This window comes from Mytilus californianus, unplaced genomic scaffold, assembly GCF_021869535.1.
Source record: "Mytilus californianus isolate M0D057914Y unplaced genomic scaffold, xbMytCali1.0.p SCAF_9, whole genome shotgun sequence".
Classification (NCBI taxonomy): Eukaryota; Metazoa; Mollusca; class Bivalvia; order Mytilida; family Mytilidae; genus Mytilus; species Mytilus californianus.
The window spans coordinates 71935139-71950795 of record NW_026262745.1 but is presented as its reverse complement, the minus strand read 5'-3'; positions in this window follow the sequence as shown (position 1 = coordinate 71950795).

The following is a 15657-nucleotide window of genomic DNA, read 5'->3' as shown; positions in this document are numbered from 1 at the left end:
CATGCCAATAATGTAAAAAAAACTATTATTATTCAGAGGTTTGTTTATGTTAGACACTATGAAAAAGAATGTTAACTTTTGTTTGGAAAATGGATATACAAAGTACCGTCAATTAAGAGTTAAAAAAATTAAATACCTGTACACATACTATATGTCCAAATATTGTTGCGACAGCAAGAAATTACTACCATTAGATGAATTGTCCGGTAATAAATCTACTTATAAACAGTACAATACATATATATGTACTCTGTAACTGAACACACGGCATGACGCTGTATCTGGATGGCTGTTGTTAGCTTCGTTTTTCTACAGAGCAAAACAATACAATTCAGCACTTCACATCGTTCAGTACATTTTATTATAATGCACACCGGAAAAATTTCATATTGTAATGAAATTTTCAGATTGTCATTATACGTTATTAAATTCACATTTCTTAAGGAAGATGACTATTGTTTAGTTGTGGAAAATTTTGTTACATGATTTTGTCTCTAAGTTAGTACCGGCTGAATAACTTACTGAAGATTTGACAATTCCCCCAGTAGTATATGCGCATTTCCTTTGGTTTTTATGTCACTATTATTTAAGAAATAGCCGGCAATACCGAGATGCTCTCCGGGATTTACAGCTGACTATACAGGAAAACTATTTTATAGTATTTAAATCGATGGAAGCTTCATCTTACAACATTCTAGGTATATTTTTTCAAATATTAGGAGATGTAGAATCAGCAAGACAAAGTTGCATGCAATCGATTCAGCTTTATCCAATCGAAAAAAAAAAAAAGCTTTCAATATGTTGTCATGGAAAAACTGAATGTGATTTGTTATATCTAATAATATGTGCATACGACGTAACGTCTATTAATCTTTTTGATTTTCTCTACAGTATAGATATTGGAACAAATTTAATATGTAAATATTAAGTACAGTTCCTAAAGTTTGTGGAAAAATGATAAGATGGGACTCCATAATTTAAAAATGTTCTAGATCGTAAATTATCGACTTATATGTTGGCTGTGATTGTATGATGATGATGATGATGATGATGATGATGATGATGATGATGATGATGATGATGAAAAATTTGCTTAAAGCTGAAATAAGAAATATTGAACTAAATACAGTTAAAACAAGGACAGTCATAATAAGAGATAGCTAAAACCTCAAAACGTTTTACATGAAAAATTTGTATCACAGCTATGGATACGATTATACTCCTCACAAAACCGCAGACTTTGCATGAATACATTTATTGACATTTATCTTATGATTATCCATGCTACCGAAACTATACAAATACAACATATATAATGAAAATAATCCGTAACCAACATTATCTAGAAATGTAAACATAGGTTTACAGAAATTCCCCCCAAAAAACGAAATAGGATAAATTAACTACCTGATTCAAATCACTTTTAGTTGATGGTATGAGAATTTTACTACTCTCAATCTACTCAATGGGTTCTTTTTAAACCCCGTCACCCCGATCATGTCCCACACAAGTTGCTGAACTAACGATAGAAATGTAAATTCAAGTATGGAAGAGACTCTAAGTATTAAAGATTTTAACTGTATAATGTGTTTAACTGTTGACTTCTTTTAAAGGAATAAGCATTGAATTATAAGATCAATTTGATGGTATGGCGCCTCAGCAATATTATGCAAAAAATGTTGGACTCTATGATTTCACTATAATCTATCGGTTTTGACAATGTACCAGGAAGAGAAGTAATTGTGAACCTCATTTCATGATTATTTCTGTACACATGAATCCACGATTAGGTTATTAATTTAAACCCCACACATGGAAGGTGCGACGACTCAAATCTTAACTGATTATTATTGCCAGTTTGCTTGCCAAAGTTCGGAGGATATCTCTGGGTACTCCGGTTTCCACTCTCAATGAAAACTTACTGCCACGACAAAGTTTAGAGTGGCATGAAACATTTACAATCAATCAATGTATATATCAAGCAATTTCTTAATATTTAAATGACTTTTAAAACAGTGTAGCTGAGCAATGTAAAATATTATGTATCTACCCATTAACATACCCACCAAAAATAATAATGAATTATTGAATTAACGATCTTATTCAGAGGAAGCCAGCTTTCAATTTGTGAAACATAAATGGAAAAAATAAAGATCCAATAAAGTCGTAAAAAGTAAAGAAAAAAAGTACATCACATGAACTATGCAACGAATGCAGTTTTAAGAAAGTTAAGCTTGTCGTGACACCATGAAACATCATCGATATGTAACATTCCAGAATCACCTGCATACGGAATATATATCTCCTAGTGGATATATTCCAATTGTCTTGCCTGCCCACTTCAACGTATTTTTTTTTAATTTTTTGTTTGGTAAAAAGCTAACTGTCTTTATCAAAATAGTAAATATTAACATAAAAAGAGGTAGAATTGTCATTGAACAAACGATACAACACGTTTTTATCATTTTTACCCCATCGTCGAGAGCACTCTTTTTATCTTTTGTACGTTTCAGCTTTATTTGTTTTTCTAATGTTCTACACGCGTTATTCGCATGGGATCGTTTTCGTCTGTGATGGTTTCCGTTTATGAATTATAGATTAAAGCATAGATTTCGAGTAATTCAAAAAAGCATCAACATCAATGATTTGGAAAAACTAAGTGAGAAACGAAAACGCGTCGAAGAGAAATATTTCCACAAATTTCATGTTTAAAATTGAGACTTTTTTTTGCTTATCAATTTTATTACTTTCCAAAAATACATAGTTTTATTTCGTGTCTTGTATTTGATTGCATTACAAGGCCATTACTTTAGAAGAAGAAAAAGAAGAGCGAAAGACATTAGAGGGGCACTCAAACTCATAAGATCGAACATAAACTGACAACGCCATGGCTAAAAAAGAAAAAGACAAACAGACAGATAATAGTACACAAGACACAAAATAGAAACATAAAGACTAAGCAACACAAACCCCACCAATTTGATACTATTGATATAAAAGTATATCACAAGACTGTGAGATGTTAATATATTTTGCCCTCTTTACAAGGAAGAATTACAATATGAAATATTGAAAATATAAGACTTCCCGTCCAATGAAAAAGAGAAGAAATAAAATGAAACATGACACGATTTACCTTTGTTAAACGAATAGGTGTATAAAATACAATGGGTATATTTATTCATTCATCTATAGGTTGCACTTTGTAAATACAGCTGTTTCTGAAACCACGCCTCTTTTGGGGAGATATATAATATTCATAGATATGTTAATTTGTTAACGTACTGGTTCCCATTTATGATCTCTGTGTTTCATCTCATAGAGACATCACTTGGGAATGTAACCAGTATAGAAAAACATGGTAGCGCCTAAATTTTAATTCTTAGGAGGTCAAAAAATTGAGGTAAGGGTAGTATAGAATTTTAGTATAAGTTTAAACTCTTAGAAGTTCAGGGCATATAAATGTTGAAAATATGCCGCACAGCCCTATATTTTGACCTTTGAATAAAATAGAAGTTCATATAAACTTTCCGTTCTAGGATATTATTTTTCACGAAACTTCATAGTAAAAGTGTCACAGTTTTAGCCGCAAAGGGAGTTCCTATGGGAAATTGCATTGTCTATATTTACAGAATTGCAACCTATATAGGGTTAAAAATTAGAACATACAGAATTTCACAAAATCTTGTTTATCTCAGAGATTTTGAAGAATTTAACTCAAATATGAAGTTTTATAAATATTTCATGAAGATTGAGAAAATCCTAGACCTAAACTATGATGATTCAGCATAAATTCACAGTTTACAGTATGTTTTGTTTACTTAAAGCCCTGAATTAAAAATAAATTCATAATATATTCCTATTTGTAATTTAAATTGTTTAGGAGTGCTTATATTTACTCTTCGCAGTCATTGCAACTCATTGATCCTTCTTAAATATTTTTGGTGGGGTGTTTTTGTCCTGTCGATAACCCAAAAGTAAGTCGTAACACCTAAATGTGCTTTTTTGTGACTGCGGCATAAAAAGTACAAGCTAGAATTACAAAAAGACCTCAATAAAACTTACAATAGTGTGTTCTATCCTAAATATGTACCAAATATTCCACATTACTAGAAACAGGGAAAACATTTAGGAAATGTGAGGCCCCAGGGGCAAAAAACAGAGAAAAATGCCTCCCCCTGGGTCATAAAACAGATAATTTCACTTCTAAATGCTATGATTTTATTATTTCAAAGGTCTTTTGTAAAGAAAACAATAACTGTGCTAGGAAGTTATGCAAAAATCAGATGTAAGCAGTCATTTCTATCAAACTTTTAGTGCATTTATGCACCAGACTGATATCTTCATAAATACAACTTTTGCAAATATGGCTTTGTTTAAACACTTCTAGTTCATATATTAACTAACTTATGTTAGATATATGGTTAGGGATGGTACTGTTGTAACATGAATTCTAAACTGACCATTTGATGCAGAAATTGTGAACTTTCATTGACAAATAGGCATATAGTTAGATATGGACTGGAGACACAGGCAGGATTGGATACTTTGTATAATCTTGAATGTTGGAATGATTAACTACTAAACATTACATTTAAAGTATTTTAAAATGCTTTCAATTTGTTATCAGAATAGTTTCAAACAGGTTTTAGACAGTTTATGTCAGAAAACATGCACATAGGGTAAGCTGGCAATAATTAAAGTCTTGTTTTCAAATTCTTTCAAAAATTGAAACAGGGGTAGGGGTATGAAATGTACTGTAAAAGGAAACTTAGAGTATATGCAGTGATTTCTTTAAGGCTATAATTCTGATAAATAAGTATTGTTGTGAGAAAAAGTGTTTTTAGAGAGTTTTCTATTTGAATAAATGTTTGTATAGGTTGCACTTTGTAAATACAGCTGTTTCTGAAACCACGCCTCTTTTGGGGAGATATATAATATTCATAGATATGTTAATTTGTTAACGTACTGGTTCCCATTTATGATCTCTGTGTTTCATCTCATAGAGACATCACTTGGGAATGTAACCAGTATAGAAAAACATGGTAGCGCCTAAATTTTAATTCTTAGGAGGTCCAAAAATGGAGGTAAGGGTAGTATAGAATTTTAGTATAAGTTTAAACTCTTAGAAGTTCAGGGCATATAAATGTTGAAAATATGCCGCACAGCCCTATATTTTGACCTTTGAATAAAATAGTAGTGCATATAAACTTTCCGTTCTAGGATATTATTTTTCACGAAACTTCATAGTAAAAGTGTCACAGTTTTAGCCGCAAAGGGAGTTCCTATGGGAAATTGCATTGTCTATATTTACAGAATTGCAACCTATAAAGTTAGACGTAAAAAACTTTTATCATATTTATAAGTCTTCAAACAAGTACATTGTGAATTAAATCGTGATCTTATTGTTATATTCAAGTTAACGTCATTCAAAACAATGCAAACGTAGATATTAAATAATAAATCATGTTTACTGTTTCGAAAACCCTTCGTCTGTAGACTAGCTTGTGTACACCAAAGTAGTTCTATACAAAGCCAAATATCTACACATAGGAAGACATTGTAAATATCCTGGTGACTAATCATCATGGAAGGTAAGATTAGATTAATTCACTACTTTACAAGATGAAAGTCAATAGTAGCAACATATGTAAATTTTGCAAAGAAGAACCAAAGACCATAGAACATTTATTTTTGGAGCTGTCCGATGGTCGCCAGTCTCTGGCACGCACAAAACAACTGGATTTTTGAAATGACAAATATTGGACTGCCTTTGAACATAAAGATTATTCTATTTGGTAACTACAAAAATGTTAAATTGAATTTTGTTAAAAATAAGATAATTCTGCTTACAAAATACTATATTTTATCGAAAAGAATACCAAGAAGTATTGCCAAATTTAAATGCTTTAAAAAACTATTTAAAGGAACACTTGAACATAGAAAAAATACATTTCATTTAAAACCTCTCTGTAGAGGCATATAACAAAACTGGAGTCCCTGGGCCCCTTTTATAGAATAATTAATAAATGTCGAATTTTGATTAAAACAACACAAATAGATATTGCAAGAATGAATTAGATTCCATTGTTAATAGATAAATATTTATGTTCAACCGATTGTTTCACCATTATATATTCAATTGTTGTTTTATTATTTAACACTTCCTTTGTGTGAATATGGCATTCTGTAAACCTTTGTTCATACATGTTGTGCTAGTCTATTTGTTACAATAACGAAAATTCATTATAAAAAAATTTAAACTTATTTATGTTGTTTAACTGAAATGGCTCCTCATGTAAAATTGATGTCAATTTAATCTAGTTATAGTGATTTTATCCTTAAAATTGTTTTAAGTCTTATGAACTGATAATGTAATACGTTTGGTTATAGTATTTTATGACAGCATGTATGTGACTTTGTTTTTTTTGTTTTTCTGTCGGCACTATTAAAAGAATAATAAAACGAAACTTCTACAAATGTTTTTTTTATTTTTATAATAAAGGGGTAACGGATCGAAAAGTTGAATTGGAACGACAGTTATGATGAAATTAACAACACTTTAAAAATTGTCAATTGTCAATTAGACTTCTAAAATCGGTATTCGATTTAAGACAAGAAAGAAATCGAATATTGTCTCTCCTCAGTTTTCTTAGAGTATAAATGATCTCATTATTAAAGTGCCGTGTCTTAGATGTCCCTTATTTTTTTTTTATTATGAATTGTGTTTTTGAAATATTCGGTCGACAAAGCGTCTTTATTTAACTTTGAAATGAATCTTTAAATGCCATGCACATAACTCTTCTAACCAGTTACCGGTTAATTCATGTGACCTAAGCTGTTATAAATCAGATATGTAAAACTGTATTGACTGATATCTAACAATTGAAAAGCATCTGAAAAAAAAACGGATTTAATAACAAGTTCGAATTGGGAATATCCTCGGATCCTGGGATAATACTGTAATTAATTGGAAAGGTGTTCACCATTATGGTAGAAATGAAATTGAGATTGACACTTGTCAACCTTGTACGCACGTTCATGACCCCCTTTGTCGCAATTGCAAGAAGACAAAATTGTTTTCCCCAATGATTCCATACACTTGTCCGGAAGTCGATATACGTTATGCTGTGTCCCGTGTCACCTTTTATTCAAATTTACTTACTTTCGTTTTCATTTGATATCTAACCATTGAAATGTTCATCGCCTCGCGCTATCTTCATGTTTTAATTATATCTTATTTCTGATTTATTCTAAATTCTAAGAATGAATAAATATATTTATCGCTATTTTACGAAATTTTCCTTTTATTTTGCTGACTGATAATTTCCTTTCTCAGCGGGGTCGAGTGATATGAAACATTATCGCTAGAATCTAAGGGGACAGTGGCGTTGCTAATGAAATTGACATGAAATTGACAACGTCGTCATAGGTAAAATAGCGATATTAAACAGATTATCATTGGTCATATCAATTCGATTGCTTTTCTTTTGCGTACCGTCTCAAGCGAGAAAAAAAAGTATTCCATAAACTTGTTCATAAATTATAATAGTGTATGGTTTAATGAAAATCAATTTAAAACTCAACCATGACGCACCTTCAAAAGTAAAAAGTTTCTATGGTTTACTTATCAGTAGATGTAAATTGTAGTCAAACGTTGTTCATATGCTTGTACTTTTGGTTCCCCATCCCAAATTGTATAGTTCATGTTGTTATATGATAAATTATGTTGTTTTTTTTTTAATCATATTGACAATAAAATCACGATTACTGATTAGAAAAAAAAGAAGAAAAATCTGAGCGTCACTGATGAGTCTTTTGGAGACAAAACGAGCACCTGTCGTAAAAAATTCAAATTTTGGTATCTATGATTAGCTTAGTAATAGGAAACCTCTTAACTTAACAATACAATTTCACAGTGATGTGTATTTGTAAATTTAATACTAGTAGTTCTTTTCAATTATCCCTTTAAAATGATTTTTTAATATTTCTTTGTGTCATCTAATGAAATTGATATTAAATTTAAACACATATTAAACATTTTCAAGGAAATTAACATGACATTTTAAGGAAAGATTTGTTCATTTTCCTAAATTTCTATATTCTCACGGATGTGTCAGAAAAAAAATCACAGTGTTAAGTACATGACGTATGAGGACATTTCATTCGGATAGAAAAATTTTGGTTTTGTGTATTTACAAAATAAATAGGAGAAAAAACCATATACAAAAAATTATGATATAGTAATACGTGAATATATGTGGGTAATGTGATTCATATTTATCACATGTAAGTCAGATGAGATAACCTTCTTGGAGCGAGCACATGATATAACATAATATTTTGTTTTTGAGTTTCATGACGCTGATTTTTTTTTATCGTAGTTTTTCAGGTTTTTTTCAATAACGTTTTTCTTCTACTTATTATTTTTAAGTGTTCTCTTTTGTTTTTCGCATCTTTCCAAAAGTAAGTCTAGAATTATCCTGTTGCAAATATTACCTTTACCAAGAAAGCAGATAATAGAAATAAATATAAGCGTGCTACTTTCAGATACACTTTATTTTTAGCACAAAACTGTTAAAACATTGGTAAGACACCAATGAGATTTTAAAAATTGGTTGTTCATAGTAGGTACATAATTATATATTTTAGTTTCTGTGAATGTTTCCTAATTGTTTTGAAAAAAAGATTGTTTTGCTGATAAATTACAAATTTGAGACGTTCTTTCATCCAAGGCAAAAACTCTAAAATCATGATAACATGGATAAGAATAGCGTTGAAGTTTCGCAAAGTTCGAGTGCATAAGTTCACATGAGTCTATAAATTGTTTGTTATAATTAAGTGATCCAAATTTAAGTGTTTGTTACAAATTAGCAATAGAATAGAATAGAAAAGAAAGACATGAATACATGTAATATATAAGGAAACAAAGGAAAATTTATCAGTAGATACCTATTACATCATATATTACTTATATTGATTTGTATCTATAGATTATGAAATATAGATTTGTTCTCTCGAAATCGATTTATGACTTTTGAACAACGGTGTACTACTGTTGCCCTTATTTATACCAACACTTAGGCTTTAATCATATTATAGGTTCCTAGAAAGTTAAAATTCGAATTAAGAAACTAAATGGGCATATCAATACCCACGCTACGTCAATTTTTAAAGACCAAAATGTAGCAAAACACTTGTCCTACCTTCATGACAAATATGTTGTTGTCCCCGCAGATAAAGCCCCAAACAACATCGTTTCTGTGTGTAAATATCATTACATAGACTACTTGATGAATGAATTAGGTATTGACAATTCACTTGGAAACTCAACATATACACTCACGACACTTACCAAAGAGGAAATCCTGGATAATCATAGGTCTGTTCTATGTTCCTTTGGAATTTCAACTAAAGATGAAGAACCGGATCTTCCATCACTGTATTGGATACCTAAACTACATAAGTGTCCTTACAAACAACGGTATATTGCTGGGTCTTCCAAGTGCTCCACGAAACCTCTTTCTAAATTATTTTAAACATCTATTTTATCAGCAATCAAAGCCGGGCTCCAAACTTATTGTGAAACTGCCTATTCTAGAGGTGGCGTGAATCAGATGTGGATACTAAAAAATTCCAAATATCTTTTAGAGTTCATACAATCTAAGACTCTCTCATCTTGCAATAGTATTAAAACATTTGACTTTTCTACACTTTACACAAGTATTCCCCGTTCCAAACTAAAGGACAAATTGAAAGAGTTGGTATTACTTTGTTTCATTAAAAAGAATGGCGAACGTAGATACTTCTTAGGAAGAAAGATAAGAAGTTAGCAATAACCTTTAACTCTACGTTCCGCTATATAGATGATGTTCTCTCACTAAATAATACAAAATTTGGCGACTATGTTGAACAAATCTATCCCATCGAACTAGAGATAAAGGATACTACAGATACAGTTAAGTCTGCCTCATATCTTGACTTACATCTAGAAATTGACAATGAGGGTCGGTTGAAAACAAAACTTTACGACAAAAGAGATGATTTCAGCCTCCCAATTGTGAACTTTCCATTTCTATGTAGCAACATTCCAGCAGCGCCTGCATACGGAGTATATATCTCCCAATTGATGCGATATTCCCGGGCTTGTGTTTCCTATCATGATTTCCTTGATAGAGGATTGCTGCTCACAAGGAAGCTTTTAAACCAAGAGTTCCAAATGGTGAAGTTGAAGTCATCCCTTCGTAAATTTTACGGACGCCATCACGAGTTGGTTGACCGTTATGGAATAACCGTTTCACAGATGATATCGGATATGTTCCTTATGTCGTAACTACAATACCCTCCCTTTTCATGAATGTGACTTACCGAATTAGACTATTTACCGGATTTGTCATAACATAAGCAACACGACGGGTGCCACATGTGGAGCAGGAACTGCTTGCCCTTCCGGAGCACCTGAGATCACCCCCAGTTTTTGGTGGGGTTCGTGTTGCTTAGTCTTTGGTTTTCTATGTTGTGTCATCTGTACTATTATTTGTCTGTTTGTCTTTTTATTTTTGGCCATGGCGTTGTCAGTTTGTTTTCGATCTATGAGTTTGACTGTCCCTCTGGTATCTTTCGTCCCTCTTTTAAAATAAACCTTTTAGTTTCCGTCTCTTCGTGTGGCATTAAAACGTCTGTATAACCATTTTTTCGTGACCATTTCTGATTTATGAGTCATCTGTTCACAATACTATAAACTTGTGGCTTTATTGGACTAGCATTCAAATTTATATTTACCCATATTCAGATTTCTTTTAGTAAAGGTCCGGTATCATTGTTGCCTTTTGATTTAAAATTTTCGTAATAAATTTTAAAGGCCATATTTTAGTTCGAAAATTTCAAATTAGACAAATATTATCTTACGGTACTGTATGATTTCACAATTTCCATAATATTGAATTACCAGTATGTCAAAAATACAATGACGAAGGAGAACCGTGGCCATTATTTTAGATCATATTAACACTCTATCTGAAATATTCTGTAACTAATAGAATTAACACGCGATACCAAATGTTCCATAACAAAAAGTATCAACGCATGATCCGAAATATTATATAACAAACACTATTAACACACGATAAAAAAACGTGCCGTCATCAACACTATAAGCATAAGAATCGACATGTATTATAACCAACACTAGTAGCATACGAAACGAGATGTTCTTTTACCAACATGACGAACAAACAAACGAAATGTTCTGTAACCACAATAATAACATACGTAACGAAATATTCTGAATCCAACCTTCTTAACATACGACTAGAAATGTTCTGTAATCAGCACTAGTAACATACGAAACGAGATGTTCTTTTACCAACATCATTAACATACAAACGAAATGTCCTGTGGTGAACACTAGTAACATACGAAACGAGATGTTCCTTTACCAACATCATGAACATACAAACGAAATGTTCTGTAACCACAATATTAACATGCGTAACGAAATGTTCTATAACCAAGAATATCAACATACGAATAGAAATGTTCTGTAATCAGCACTAGTAACATACGAAACGAGATGTTCTTTTACCAACATCATGAACATACAAACGAAATGTCCTGTGGCAATCACTAGTAACATACGAAACGAGATGTTCTTTTACCAACATCATGAACATACAAAACGAAATGTCCTGTGGCCAACACTAGTACATACGAAACGAGATGTTCTTTTGCCAACATCATGAAAATACAAACGAAATGTCCTTTGGCCAATACTAGTAACATACGAAACGAGATGTTCTTTTACCAACATCATGAACATACAAACGAAATGTCATGTGGCCAACACAAGTAACATACGAAACGAGATGTTCTTTTACCAACATCATAAACATACAAACGAAATGTCATGTGGCCAACACTAGTAACATACGAAACGAGATGTTCTTTTACCAACATCATGAACATACAAACGAAATGTCCTGTTGCCAACACTAGTAACATACGAAAAGAGATGTTCTTTTACCAACATCATTAACATACATATGAAATGTCCAGTGGCCAACACTAGTATCATACGAAACGAGATGTTCTTTTACCAACATGATGAACATACAAACGAAATGTTCTGTAACCACAATAATAACATACGTAACGAAATATTCTGAATCCAACCTTCTTAACATACGACTAGAAATGTTTTGTAATCAGCTCTAGTAACATACGAAACGAGATGTTCTTTTACCAACATCATTAACATACAAACGAAATGTCCTGTGGTGAAACACTAGTAACATACGAAACGAGATGTTCCTTTACCAACATCATGAACATACAAACGAAATGTTCTGTAACCACAATATTAACATGCGTAACGAAATGTTCTATAACCAAGAATATCAACATACGAATAGAAATGTTCTGTAATCAGCACTAGTAACATACGAAAAGAGATGTTCTTTTACCAACATCATGAACATACAAACGAAATGTCCTGTGGCAATCACTAGTAACATACGAAACGAGATGTTCTTTTACCAACATCATGAACATACAAAACGAAATGTCCTGTGGCCAACACTAGTACATACGAAACGAGATGTTCTTTTGCCAACATCATTAAAATACAAACGAAATGTCCTTTGGCCAACACTAGTAACATACGAAACGAGTTGTTCTTTTACCAACATCATGAACATACAAACGAAATGTCATGTGGCCAACACAAGTAACATACGAAACGAGATGTTCTTTTACCAACATCATAAACATACAAACGAAATGTCATGTGGCCAACACTAGTAACATACGAAACGAGATGTTCTTTTACCAACATCATGAACATACAAACGAAATGTCCTGTTGCCAACACTAGTAACATACGAAAAGAGATGTTCTTTTACCAACATCATTAACATACAAATGAAATGTCCAGTGGCCAACACTAGTATCATACGAAACGAGATGTTCTTTTTCCAACATATTGAACATACAAACAAAATGCCCTGTGGCCAACACTAGTAACATACGAACCGAGATGTTCTTTTACAACAAATAAACATGCAAAGGAAATATTCTATATTCAACACTAGTAACCTCCGAAACGAGATGTTCTTTTACCAACATCATGAACATACAAACAAAATGTCCTGTGGCCAACACTAGTTACATACGAAACGAGTTGTTCTTTTACCAACATCATGAACATACAAACGAAATGTCATGTGACCAACACAAGTAACATACGAACCGAGATGTTCTTTTACCAACTTCATAAACATACAAACGAAATGTCCTGTGGCCAACACTAGTATCATACGTTTCGAAATATTCTTTTTCCAACATCTTGAACATACAAACGAAATGCCCTGTGGCCAACACTAGTAACATACGAAACGAGATGTTCTTTTACCAATATCATGAACATACAAACGAAATATTATGTAACCAACACTAGTAACATACGAATCGAATTTTTCTGTAACCAACATTATTTTTTGAAAGGCAGCAAACATTATTTATGCTTTAAAATCAAGTATCAAAATTTTGATTGAAATGCAAAATCCGAACATAAAGGAACCATAATTCAGGATTCATAACTTCAAATCAAATAGTAATAAGCTAAACACAATTTAGTTTGTATTATTTGTAATATCTAAAATAATGTTATGCAAAGTATCTTGAATAATGATAAATAAAGTATAAAGGCAATTCTTAAACATTGTGTTAAACCCTTTGTAAACTTCTTTTACAGAATCATCAACATAAAATGTATCAACAGCACTGTACCAGTATCTATGTCAGAATATTGTTGGAACAGAAGAGCACGTTAAAACAATCAGAATGATGAACACTGTTAGAGATAATTACCAAAGCACTAAGAAAGACACAATGATAACCAGTGGTAGTTTTGGAGAGGGACTTGAGATGCGAGGAAGTGATATCGATGTCATGTTGGCTAGGAATGACGTGGAGGTCAGTGAAGACACGCCCATTTATTTAAATGCTGCTAAAGTACATTTTATAATGGACATGGAAAATACAAAGTCAGGTTATACTAAGATACGACTACTGCACTATAAATACAAGAAGATCTTTAAATTGTGTGATATAATAGGTAATGATTTCTTCCTTTCAAACCTTTCATTAAAACAAGCATTTTCAACCAACATGCTTTCGACTGTGCACGGGCCATGTGTATCCGATAAAGATGAAAAATTAGACGTTGCATACTGTTTACATAGTAAACTATGGATAACACCAGCAAAACAATGGGTAATACGATCAAATAATTCATGGCCGAGATACGATGTTAAACAGGCTATTTTAAAACACGGGGTTCTATTTGTACCTGTTGGTGTGAAAGGATCTTCACAAGAATAATTAGAATGGCGCATATCGTTTTCCGTTGGAGAAAAGCTTCTTATGTATTCCTTTACACATACACAATTACAATGTTATGCACTTCTGAAAATTCTTCTGAAAGACGTTATAGCTTTAGACAGAGAATGTAAAGAATTGCTTTGTTCATATTTCATGAAAACAGTTTTGTTTTGGATATGTGAAGAATTACATTCATCAATATGGCAACCTGAAAACTTGATTTTTTGTTACATGAGATGTTTCAGAAGGCTTATATATTATGTTATATACGGAGTTTGTCCGCATTATTTCATTCCAGAGAATAATTTATTTGAGAATAAGATATATGGACACGCACAGGAAATACTATTAAATAAGTTGTTTATTTTAAATAGTTATGATTGGCAATGTATCTCCAGTTTCCGTGCATCGACATGTAATATAAACATGGTGTCAAGTTATTTACATGTCAACAGCATTGAACAATTTATAATCTCAGCATTATTTGTGATGGACAGTATAGAGTCGAATTTTGAATTTCTTTTGAAAAAAGGGATATACAAGGTATTGTTCAGTAAGAGTTCAAAAATCAAATACCTGTATACATTCTACGTGTCAAATTACTGTTGCAAATGTGAGAGATTACTACCATTTGATGACATGTCTTGTAATAAATCTTATTACAGAAAATCCAATACATATATTAATACTCTGCTATTGAACATACGTCATGACGCAGTATCTGGATGGTTGATGTTAGCTTCGTTTTACTACAAATGAAAATAATTCAATAAAGCTCATTACATCGTCCAGTATTCTCTATCAAAGTGTGCACAGGAAAAACTTCAAATTCCAATGAATATTTCAGACATTCATTATGAACTACTTAGTTTACATTTAAATAGGATGATGACTATTGTTCAGTTTTGGAGATATATGCTTTTAGATAATGTGATGTTTGCCAATACCTCTAGGTTAATACCAACTGAATTAGAAATGGAAGTACATTGTGTATTGCCTCCTGTAGTATATGCTCATTTTCTTGGTTTTCTATGTCATTATCGTCTACAAAATAGCTGGCAATACCGAGATTCACCCCGGAGTCTACAATTAACTCTTAAAGAAAACTATCTTATACCAGGTGGCAATATGAAAAGTAAATCTTACAACGTCCTACGTATATGTTTTCAATTGTTAGGAGACACAGGATCAGCAAGACAAGCTTTTATGCAATCTATAGAATTATTTCCAGATGAAAAAAACCGCTTTTCAAAGATTATCATTAATAGGCTGAATGTA